Here is a 12370-nt window from a genome sequence, read left to right as displayed (position 1 = left end):
TGTTATTTATTAATTTAGCATGGATTTATAATAATTGAAGTTTCCTTATTTTACTGAGGATCTCAATCCCCGTCTGATAGTGGCTGGTGGCAAGGTGGTCAGTGTAATTTCAATACTAATTTTTCTTATTTTTGCTGTGTTTTATTTATTTATTTCTCCATTAATTTATTTATTCATTTTACATCTTGATCTATGTCCCCATCCCCCCTCACAAGGTGCCTCCACAACCCCCACCACTTCTCCTCTGAAAGGGTGTCCCCCACCTGATGTCATCCCCCCATTCCCCACCCCATCCCCTACCCCAACCCTGGCCCATCAAGTCTCTGAAAGGTTAGTTAAATCCTCTCCCACTGAGGCCAGACAAGGCAGCCCAGTTGTTGTCCACAGACAAGCAACAGCTTTAGGGACAGTCCTGGGTCCAGTTGTTGAAGAAACCCCACATGGAGACTGAGCTGCCTCTGCCACATATGTGCTAGGGGTCTAAGTCCAGCCCACGTATGGTCTTTGGTTGGTGACTCGGTCTCTGTGAGCCCCTAAGGATCCAGGTTAGTTTACTCTGTTGGTCTTCCTGTAGAGTTTATATTCCCTTCAGGGACTTCAGTTTTTCCTCCTACTCTTCCATAAGAGTCCCTGAGCTCTGTTCAATGTTTGGCTGTCAGTATCTGCATCTGTTTCAGTCAGCTGATTGGTGGAGCCTCTCAGAGGACAGTTATGCTAGGTTCCTGTAATATAACAGAGTGTCATTAATAGTGTCAGGGATTGGTGCTTGCCCATGGGATAGGTATCAAGTTGGACCAGTTATTGGCTGGCCATTCCATCAGGCCCTGCTCTATCTTTGTTTCTGCATTTCTTTTAGATAGGAAAAATTTGGGGTCTAAAGTTTTGTGGATGGGTTGGTGTCCTTATCCCTCCACTGGGGGTCCTGCCTGGCTACAGGAACCTCTTCAGGATCCATCCCACTGATATGTGTCTCAGCTAATGTCACCCAAATTGACTCCTGGGAACATCCTCCATCCCGGTCTCTGGCACTTCCTAGAAATTCCTCACACACACACCCCACCTAGCCGCCCCCCCATGCCCAGCAGCTGCAGATTTCCACCCATTCTCCTGGCCCTCTGGCCCTCTCTCCTATTTCTCATTACACCTGATACTGACCCCCACCATTCCCCTCCCCATCCCTTGTCACAACCAGTTCCCTCCCACCCCTTCTAAGTGAGAGTCAAGCATCCTTGCTTGGGCCTTCCTTCTTGTTTAGCTTTTTTCAGTCTGTGGGATGTATTATGAGTATCCTGTACTTTATGGCTAATATCCACTTATCAATGAGAATATTTCACACATGTCCTTTGGGGTCTGGGTTACCTCATTCAGGTTATTTTCTAGTTTCATCCATTTGCTTGCAAAATTCCTGATGTTTTTGTTTTTATAGCTGAATAGTATTTCATTGTATAAATGAACCCCATTTTCTGTATCCATTCTTCAGTTGAAGGACGTCTAGGTTGTCTCTAGTTTCTGGCTGTTACAAATAAAGTTACTATGAACATTGTCAAAGCACCCGACCTTGTTGTATGGTGGAGTATCTTTTAAGTATATGCTCAGGAGCAGTAGAGCTAGGTCTTCAAGTAGAACTACTCCCCCCCCCCCTTTTTTTTTTTTTTTTTTGAAACTGCCAGATTGATTTCCAAAGTGGCCGCACAAGTTTGCAATGCCAACAGCATGGGCTGTCACTTGAGGTTTTTATCTTAGTCATTGTGTAAGATGGAATCTCAGAGTCCTTTTGATTTGCATTTCCCTGATGATTAAGGATGTTGAACATTTCTTTAAATGCTTCTCAGACATTTGAGATTCCTCTGTTAAGAATTCTGTTTAGCTCTGTACTCCATTTTTTAATTGGGTTTGTTGAAGTCTAACTTCTTGAGTTCTTTATATATTTTGGATATTAGCTTTCTGTCAGATGTAGGTTTGGTGAAGATCTTTTCCTAATTTGTAGGTTGCTGTTTTGACCTATTGACAGTGTCCTTTGCCTTACAGAAGCTTTTCAGTTTCTTGAGGTCCCATTTATCAATTGTTGATCTTAATGCCCAAAAAAAAATGGTATTCTAATCAGGAAATTGTCTCCTGTATCAAAAGGCTCTTTTCCACTTTTGTTTCTATTAGATTTAGTGTATCTTGTTTCATGTTGAGGTCTTTGATTCACTTGGACTTGAATTTTGTACACAGTGATAAATCTGAATCTATGTTCATTCTCCTACATACAGACATCCAGTTAAACCAGCACCATTTGTTGAAGATGCTTTCGTTTTTCAATTGTATGGTTTTTGCTTCTTTGTCAAAAATCAAGTGTCCAAAGTTGTGTGGGTTTATTTCTGGGTCTTTGATTCAATTCCACTGATCAACCTGTCTGTTTCTATACCAATACCATTCAGTTTTTATCACTATTGCACTGTAGTACAACTTGATCAGGGATGGTGATTCCTTAAGAAGTTCTTTTATTGGTCAGGATTGTTTTACCTATCCTGGGTTTTTTGTTTTGTTTTGTTTTGTTTTGTTGTTGTTTTTCCATATGAAATACAGAGTTGCTCTTTCAGGGTCTGTAAAAAATTGTGTTAGAATTTTGATGGAAATTCCATTGAATCTGTAGATTGCTTTTGGTAAGATGGCCATTTTCTCTATGTTAATCCATGAACATGGAAGATCTTTCCATCCTCTAATATCTTTTTCAATTTCCTTCTTCAGGGACTTGAAGTTCTTGTCATACATGTCTTTCACTTGCTTCATTAGAATTATACCAAGACATGTTATATTATTTGTGGCTATTGTGAAAGGTGTTGTTTCTATAATTTCTTTCTCACACCACTTATCATTTGTATGTATCCAGCCACTTTGCTGAAGGTGTTTATCAGCTGTAGGAATTCTCTGGTATAATTGTGGGGGCCACTTACATATACTATCATATCATCTGCAAATAGCAATATTTTGACTTTTTACTTTCCAGTTTGTATCCCCTTGATCTCCTTTTGCTCTCTTATTGCTCTAGCTAGAACTTCAAGTACTATGTTGAAGAGATAGAGGGAGAGTGAGCAGCATTTTCTTATCCCTGATTTTCATAGGATTACTTTAAGTTTCTCTTCATTTAATTTGGTGTTGGCTATTGGCTTGCTGTGCATCGCCTTTGTTATGTTTAAGATTTAGACCTCTATCAGATATGTAGTTGGTTTTAAAAAATCTTTTCCCATTTTGTTGGCTGCCACTACGTGTAAATGATGGTGTGTTTTGCCATGCAGAAGCTTTTCAGTTTGATGAGGTCCCATTTTACTAATTGTAATCATAGCTCCTGTGCTAGTGCTATTCTGTTCAGAAAGCCTTCTCCTATGCCAACGAGTTCAAAAGTATTGCCTACTTTTTACTCTTCCAACAGGTTCAGTGTATCTGGTTTTATGTTGAGGTATTTGATCTATTTGAAATTGAGTTTAGTTCAGAGCGATAAGTATGGGGATCTATTTGGATTCGTGTACATGCAGCCATCTAGTATGACCAGAACTATTTGTAGAAAATGCTGTCCTTTTTTTTTCCAGTGTGTATTTCTGGCTTCTTTATCAAAAAAAAAAAAAAATTTAGAGTATTCATAGCTATGTGGACTTATTTTTTGGGTCTTCAATTTTAGTTCATTGATCAATGTGTGTGTTTTTATACCAAAACCATGTTGTTTTTATTATGATAGCTCTGTAACACAATTTGAGATTGGAGATGGTGATACTTCCTGATGATGATGATGATGATGATGATGATGATGATGATGATGATGATTCACCATCGTTTTAGCTGGGTGTTCTGTGTTTCCATATGAAGCTGAAAATTGCCTTTTCAAGTTCTGTGAATAACTGCCTTGGAATTTTAATGAGAATAAGTAGATAGCTTTTGGTAGAGTGGACATTTTTAATATATTCTACAAATCCATGAGCATGTGATATCTTTCTATAATCTGATATCTTCTTCAGGTTTTATTCTTTAGTGTCTTACACTTTTATTATACAAGTCTTTCACTTGCTTAGTTAGACTTAACCCGAGATGTTTTATATTATTTGAATATATTTTACTATTCACTTTATTATTTATTCATTATTAACTATTTCTGTTATTTAAATATTATTTCAGCACTGTGAATGGTGTTGTTTCTCTGATGTCCTTCTCAGTTCACTTGCCTTTTGTATACAGAAGGCAACTGTTTTTTATGTGTGTGAGCTACCTTTGTATCCACCTAGTTTGCTGAAAGTATTTATCAGCTATAAGAATTTTCTGGTGGAATGTTTAGATTCAGTTATGTGTACTATCATATCATCTGCAAATAAGGATCCTGGACTTCTTCCTTTTGAATTTGCATCCCCTTGATTTCCTTCAGTTGCCTTATTGCCCTAGCTAAGATTCCAAGTACTATACTAAATAAGTATGGTGAGAGTGGACAACTTTATCTTGTTCCTGATTTTAGTGGAACTGCTTTGAGTTTCCCACCATTTTAGTAGATGTTGGCTATGGCCTTGTTGTAACTCCTTTTATTAGAATAAGGTATGTCCCTTGCATCCCTAATCTCTCCAGGACTTTTACCATAAAGTGTGGAGGTCCCTGCAAGCTCTACTGCCAGCAGAGAAATAAACCATGAAAGGCAAGAAGGAAACCTGGTTCAGCATGACCTAGGTATCAGGGCTAGTTCAAAATTTTAGAGTCTGACCCCAAAGAGGTTTCTTTGTTTGTTTTTTATAGATTTAAATACACAACTTTAGGGAAGGTTTCCTCTTGACAATTATCATAATAAAGCTTAGGGTATGGCTATATCAAAACTCTTTTGTAAAGTACATTTCCTTTGCAAAGTACCTATGACCTTTTTCATAAGAATGGGTTCTATTGACTGAGAAACAATTTTCAGGATATGGGTTGAGGGAGGGAAGGCTTCTAGTAGACATAATATCAAACTCTTTCACAAAGTACATTGGGCCTCTTTCATAAGAATGGATTCTATTGACTAAGAAACAATGATCAGAAGTCTGGGGGTTTGGGGTGAAGGCTGGCTTCACAGAATAGCAAAGATTACAAGGTTATTAGCTCATCCCAGCCTTTTGGATGGAAAATGAGTGGGCATATCCCTTCTGTTGAAGAGAAAAGCCCATGTATTTGGCCGTTTTGATTTCTCTATTGCTATCTGTAAGCACACAGACCTCATGCCCTCTACAGTGAACAAGTATTGGATTTCATCAAAGGGTTTTTCTGCAAGTAGTAAAATGATCATGTGGGTTTTTCACTTTCAGTTTGTTTATATGGTAAACTATATTTATTGATTTATGTATGCTAAACCATCTCTGCATCTCAGAGATGAAGTCTACTTGATCATTATCTTTTTTAAACTTTTTATTGGTTCTTTGTGAGTTTCACATCATGCACTCTAGTCCCACTCATCTCCCCATCCCCTCATATCCACCCTTCTCTCTTGCAACCTCTCCCTGCCCCCCAGATAAAACACACACACACCATAGAAAAACATCTCATCATGGAAGCTGTAGTATTTCACAGTGTGTCCGTCCCTCGGTTTATCCCTTTGTCCACACATCTTCACTTGCAAATGTTTATTGCAATGGAGTCATTGGTCTGGTCTGAGATCTCTGGCTTCTGTGACACCATCAATATTGGATCCTCACTGGGACTCCTGCCCATGATCCTATTGTTGCCCTGAGTCACAGAAATCCTGCAGCTTTGGATCAGTAGCCTTCCATGAATCTCACCCATTCGCTGATTATATAGATTCTGGGATGAGCCAATTCAGAGCCCTGGATCTGGGCCTGAGTTGTAGCTGAACTGGTCAGCCTGCCAGCTTTCTCTTATCCACACCACTAGGGGCAAGCTCTCCAGCTCTGCTCTAGCTAGGGAGGCAGGGTCAACTCACCATCTCTCATGCCCTCTAGCCAGCTCTCCTGCACCCCCATCACCAGGGTCAGCTTTGCTGTGCTGCCCAGTGAGGTGCAGGGCCCATTCTTCCAAGTGCTGCAGCTTATGAGAGGCTGGGCTAGCTCTACCATGCTTATGACTCTGTGAGCAGCTTTTCTGACTGCCAGAGTCAGCTCTCCCACACTCATGTCCTCAGACTGTTCACCCACACCTCTGCCACTGGGTCCAGCTCTAACTGTGCTGCCTAGGTGAGGTACAGGGTACACTCTCCTGAGTGCTGCCACTGGTGAAAAAGTGGGGCCAGCTCTCTAACATGCCCCAGCCAGTGAGGGGTAGAGCCAGTTATGCATAGCACCTGGACATTATGGATAATCTTTTTTTAATATGTTCTAGGATTTGGTTTGCAAGCACCCTATTGAGAAATTTTAATAAATGTTCATAAGAGAAATTAGTCTTCAGTTTTTTTTTCTTTGATGGGTCTTTATGTGGTTTGGGTATCAAAGTAACTGTGACCTTGTAAAATGAATTGGGCTGTGTTCCCTTAGTTTCTATTTTGTGGAATAATTTAAGGGGTCTTGGCATTAAGTCTTTTTTGAAAGTCTGGTAGAATTCTGTGCTAAGAACCCTCTGGCCCAGGGTTTATTTGGTTGGAAAAACATTTAATCACTGCTTCTATTTCACTAGGGCTTTTAGGTCTATTTACATTGTTGATCTCATCTTGATTTAACTTTAGTAAGTGGTACCTATCAAGAAAATTACTTTTTTAGATTTTTCAATCTGGTAGAGTGAAGGCTTTTAAAGTAGTGCTTATGATGCTCTGGATTTCCTGGGTGTCTGTTATTTTATTAGTCTTCACTTCTAATTTTGTTAATCTGATTTTTCTCTCTCCACCTTTCAATTTGAGTAAAGGCTTGTCAATCTAATTGATAACAAAATCTTTGTTTTCATTGATTTTTGCATTGTTTTTTCTTGTTGTTGTTATTTCTATTTTATTTATTTCAGGTCTTATTTATTTCCTGCTGTCTATTCATTGAAGGCATGATTTATTTTTATTTGTTGTTGTTGTTGTTGTTGTTGTTGTTGTTGTTATAAAGCTTTCAGGTGTGCTAGTATGTCGCTAGTAAAAGATTGCTCCAGTTTTGTTTCGTTTTGTTTTTTTATGTAGGCACTTAGTGCTATGAACTTGCCTCTTAACACCACTTTCATTGTGTCCCAGGAGTTTGAAAGTGTTGTGTATTCATTTTCATTGAACTCTAGAATGTCTTAACATTTTTCTTTGTTTATGTCTTGACATATTTTTCATTCAGTTGTTCAGCTTCCGTGAGTTAGTAAGCTCCTACTGTTTCTGTTGTTGTTGATAGCCTGCTTTAATTCACAGTGGTCAGAAAGCATGCAGGATGTTATTTATATTTTCTTGTATTTGTTGAGATTTGCTTTGTGCCTAAGTATATGGTCAATATAATACCGGACCAGCAAATCAAAAAAAAAAAAAAAAAAAAGAAAGAAAGAAAGAAAAAAGAAAGAAAAAGAAAAAAAGGAAACACACATAAACACAACAACAATGATCAAACACTGTTCCTTGATATCCCTCAACATCAATGGTCTCAATTCCCTAATAAAAGGACACAGACTAACAGAATGGATATCAACACAGAATCCATCCTTGTACTGCATCCAAGAAACACACCTTTAACATCAAGGATAAATGTCACCTCAAGGTTAAAAAAAAGAAGAAGAAGAAAAAAGAAAAAGGAAAATATATTCTAAGCAAATGGACCCAAGTAGCAAGCTCATAGAGCCATTTTAAAATCTGACAAAAGAGACTTCAAACCAAAGCTAATCAGAAGAAATAGGGAAGGACACTACATACTACATCCTCATAAAAGGAAAAAACTACCAACATACATTGCAAGCCTTTTCTTTTTTCTTTTCTTTTTCTTTTTTCTTTTTTTTTTTTCTTTTTTTTTCTTTTTTCTTTTTCTTTTTTTTTTTTTTTTTTTTTTTGACAGGGTTTCTCTGTATAGCCCAGGCTGTTCTGGAACTCACTCTGTAGACCAGGCTGGCCTCCAATTCCGAAATCTGCCTGCCTCTGCCTCTGCCTCCCAAAGTGCTGGGATTAAAGGTAGGTGTGTGCCACCACTGCCTAGCTTGCAATTCTTAACATCTATGCACCAAACACATGAGTACCCAAGTTTGTAAAAGAAACACTATCACAGCTTAAATCATATATTGACCCTCACATGCTGATAGAGGGAGACTTCAAGACCCCACTTTTGACAATAGACGGGTCATTCAGACAAAAACTAAATAAGGAAATGCTGGAGCTAACTGATGTTATAAACCAAAGAAACCTAACACATATTTACAGAATGTTTCATCCATCACAAAACAATTTACCTTCTTCTCCACAGCTAATGAAACTTTCTCCAAAATTTACCACCACACGCTCAATCTATTACTTCTAATTTGCCTTCAGTGCCTAAGATTTTCTCTTTCATCTCTTGTATCTTATTGGTGAGGCTTTCCTATGAGGTTTCTTCTCAAGTTTCTAAATTTTTTTTATTTCCTGCTTTCTCTCAGTTTGAATTTTTTTAATATATTTTCACTTTCAAGTCTTGAACTATTTTCTTCATTTCTGTCCACTGCTTGTTTGTGTTTTCATAAATTCCCTAATGGATTTGTTCCCTCTTTAAGGACCTCTAATCTATTCAGAAGGGCTATTGGGAAGTCCTTTTCTTTTGCTTCCACTCTGCTCCATTCCTCAGGGCCAATTATAGTAGAGTTGCTGGGTTCTAATGGAGATGTATTGTCTTAGCTGTTATTGGATGTATTTTTATGTTGGCATCTAGCTATTGAGTGTGGAATGATCATAATTCTATGTGTTGATAACTGGTCTCATCTTTATTCAGTAAGTATTTTGTTCCTTGGTTTCTAATGCCCTCTCTGGTTCTTAAGCGAGTGTGGGTTACCTGGTAGGAAGTACTTCTGAGATCCTTCCAGGTGGAGGTTCCAGGTAGAATGTGTTTCTAGGTATTGGTATCTGACACTTAAGGATAAAGTTGGGCTAGGGGTACTAAAGGAGCCAACAAGAGGGAAGAAAGCAGAGTTTGCCACAAGGATCTGCTTAGTCCCCTGGGAATATGGCAGAGAGGGGGGTGGGTTAACAATAGGTGGTCTGATACAGAGCTGGAGATGAGATTGGGGCATTGGATTTGGAGATGAGGACAAATAATGAAGATCTGAAGCCTGGTTACCTGCTTCCCTGGAATGGCCAGTGGGTTCCCAGGGAGTGCCTGTGGGAGTTGGTTGCTGAGGCAAAGGTTTGGGACAGTGAGGGAGGTTGTGGAAGAAGACCTATATGATCTTCTGGAGATAGGAGCAGAAAAGAAGGGAGGGCACAGCAGATGTTTTGTTGCAGAGTAAGGCATAAGACTTGGGGATTGGCTTTAGAGGAGAGAAAGGAAAGTAAAAATCTGGAGATTTGTCCTCTACCTGCTTCCCCAGCCAGGTAGTGGGTTTGCTCTTTTTGTATTGTTTAAAGGAACCCCTATTTTCTAAGTGTTAGTCTTGTTTTCCACATTCTCCACATATGTGTTTCCCTATATGTCATTCTTCCATATGGCCTAGAATGTTAGTACCAGAGTGTTAGTCAGTGTTGCTATTTCAGTGTCAGGAAAACAATCCTTTCTTGTCCTACTTGCTGGAATTTTACTCAATGCTGGTGGTAGACTATGGGCTGTTTCCCTACTTTCTCTTTCTAATATCCACATTTTAATTTAAAAAAAAAAAAGAAACAGAAAAATCCTCATAGCAAAGAGATGTGAGAAAAACAGATAACAGGAACTTCTAATGTTGTTAAACAGCTTTGGCTCAAAAATAACATGTCGCCTTGTGGCTGGGGCAGACACCAAGCAGGTCTGCTCCTGTGAAGTCACCATATCCTGAACCTTCCTAGAGCAGCAGGTAAGAACCCTCCCCAACAACCCTAAGCCCCAGAGCTGCAACCCACCCATATCCTGCCCCTCTGGAATACCACTCCCCTTCCACCCCTTGCTTGGTCCTGTTGGCTGGGGCAGACACCTGGCTAGTCTACTCCATGAAAACACCTTATCCTGAACCTTCCTAGAGCAGCTGGTAAGAACCCTCCCCCACAACCCTAAGCCTCAGAACTGCAACTGAGAGCCTGGGGCACTCCGGACCCATCACCCACCCAAACCTCGCCTTTCCAGAATACCAGTCCCCTTCCAACCCTTGCTTGGTCCTTTTGTCTGGGACAAACACCTAGTGGGTCTGCTCCTATGAAGACACCATATCCTGACCCATCTTATAGCAGTGGTTGAACCACTGCACTCGGAGCAGCTGAGAAACCACTGCACTCAGAGTAGCAGGATTTGAGGATCCCAGAAGAAGCCTGAGTCCCAGGAGCTCTTCCACACAGGAGCTCAGGATCACAAGGTCACAGAGACATCTGGACTCTGGGGAGTTCTGACACAAGCAAGATAACGGGAAAGACAGGCTCCAGTCAGAGACAGTGAGTGTAGGCAGCACCAGAGTTAACCAGATGGCGAAAGGCAAGCGCAAGAATATAAGCAACAGAAACCAAAGTTACCTGGTATCATCAGAACCCAGTTCTCCTACCATAGCAAGTCCTGGACACCCCATCACACTGGAAAAGCATGATTCATATTTAAAATCACTTCTCATGAGGATGATAGAGGACTTTAAGAAGGACATAAACAACTCCCTTAAAGAAATACAGAACACAGGTAAACAGGTAGAAGCCTTAAAAAAGAAAAAAACCACAAATCCCTTAAACAATTGTAAGAAAACACAACCAAACAGGTGATAGAATTAAACAAAACCATTCAGGATCTAAAAATGGAAGTAGAAACAATAATGAAATCTCAAAGGGAGACTATCCTGGAGATAGAAAACCTAGAAAAGAAATCAGGAGTCATAGATGCATCACCAGCAGAATACAAGAGATAGAAGAGATAGAAGAAGAATATCATGTGCAAAAGATACCATGGAAAACATTGACACAACTGTCAAAGAAAAGGCAAAATGCAAAAATCTCCTAACCCAAAACATCTAGCCTTATTTATAATAGTCAGAAGTTGGAAAGAAAACAGATGTCCTTCAACAGAGGAATGGATACAAAAAATATGGAGTATTACTCAGCTATTAAAAACAAAAAATTTGAGAAATTCTTAGGTAAATGGATGGAACTAGAAAATATCATCCTGAGTGAGGTAACCCAATCACAAAAGAACACACATGGTATTTACTCACCGATACGCAGATGTTAGCCCAAAAGCTTGGAATAGCCAAGACTCAACACACAGACCACATGAAGCTCATGAAGAAGAAAGACCAAGTGTGGATACCTCAGTCCTACTTAGAAGGAATAACAAAAATACTCAAGGGAGCAAATATGGAAACAAAGTGTGGGACAGAAACTGAAGGAGGAGCCATCTAGAGACCATTCCACCTGGGTCTCCATCCCAAGTATAGTCACCAAAGGTAGACACTGATGTGGATGGCAGGAAGTGCATGCTGACAACAGCCTGATATAGCTGTCTCCTTAGAGGTCTGCCAAAGGCTGACACATCCAGAGGCTGATGCTCATAGCTAACCACTGATCTGATTAAGGGTTTCCCAATGGAATCTAACCAAGCAAGTGAAAGATCTGTATGACAAGAACTTCAAGTCTCTGAAGAAAGAAATCAAAAAAGATCTCAGAAGATGGGAAAATCTCCCATGCTCATGGATTGGCAGGATTAATATAGTAAAAATGGCCATCTTGCTGAAAGCAATCTACAGATTCAATGCAATCCCCATTAAAGTCCCAGCTCAATTCTTCAGCGTTAGAATGAGAAATTCTCAAATTCATTTGGAATAACAAAAAACCCAGGATAGCAAAAACTATTCTCAACAATAAAAGAACTTCTGGGGGAATCACCATCCCTGACCTCAAGCTGTGGTACAGAGCAATAGTAATTAAAAAAAAAAAAAAAACCTGCATGGTATTGGTACAGAGACAGGCAGGAAGATCAATGGAATAGAATTAAAGACCCAGAAATGAACCCACACACCTATGGTCACTTGATCTTTGACAAAGGAGCTAAAACCATTCAGTGGAAAAAAGGACAGCATTTTCAACAAATGGTGCTGACTCAACTGGAGGACAACATGTAGAAGAATGCAAATCAATCCATTCTTATCCCCTTGTACAAAGCTCAAGTCCAAGTGGATAAAGGACCTTCACATAAAACCAGATACACTGAAACTAATAGAAGAGAAGGTGGGGAGGAACCTTGAATACTTGGACACAGGGGGAAAGTTCCTGAATGAAACACCAATGGCTTATGCTCTAAGATCAAGAATTAACAAATGGGACTTCATAAAATTGCAAAGTTTCTGTAAAGCAAAGAACACT

At 39.6% G+C, this 12370-nt stretch overlaps 1 protein-coding gene across 1 annotated transcript in view; it reads left to right on the top strand.

Moving 5' to 3' along the window:
* LOC143435344 (uncharacterized) overlaps nt 1-12370 on the top strand; it is a 34921-nt gene that overhangs the window by 1178 nt on the left and 21373 nt on the right. The window lies entirely within an intron of this gene.

The sequence above is a fragment of the Arvicanthis niloticus genome, chromosome 1 (assembly GCF_011762505.2).
Source record: "Arvicanthis niloticus isolate mArvNil1 chromosome 1, mArvNil1.pat.X, whole genome shotgun sequence".
NCBI classification, from domain to species: Eukaryota; Metazoa; Chordata; class Mammalia; order Rodentia; family Muridae; genus Arvicanthis; species Arvicanthis niloticus.
This window is presented reverse-complemented; position numbering and strand designations above follow the sequence as displayed.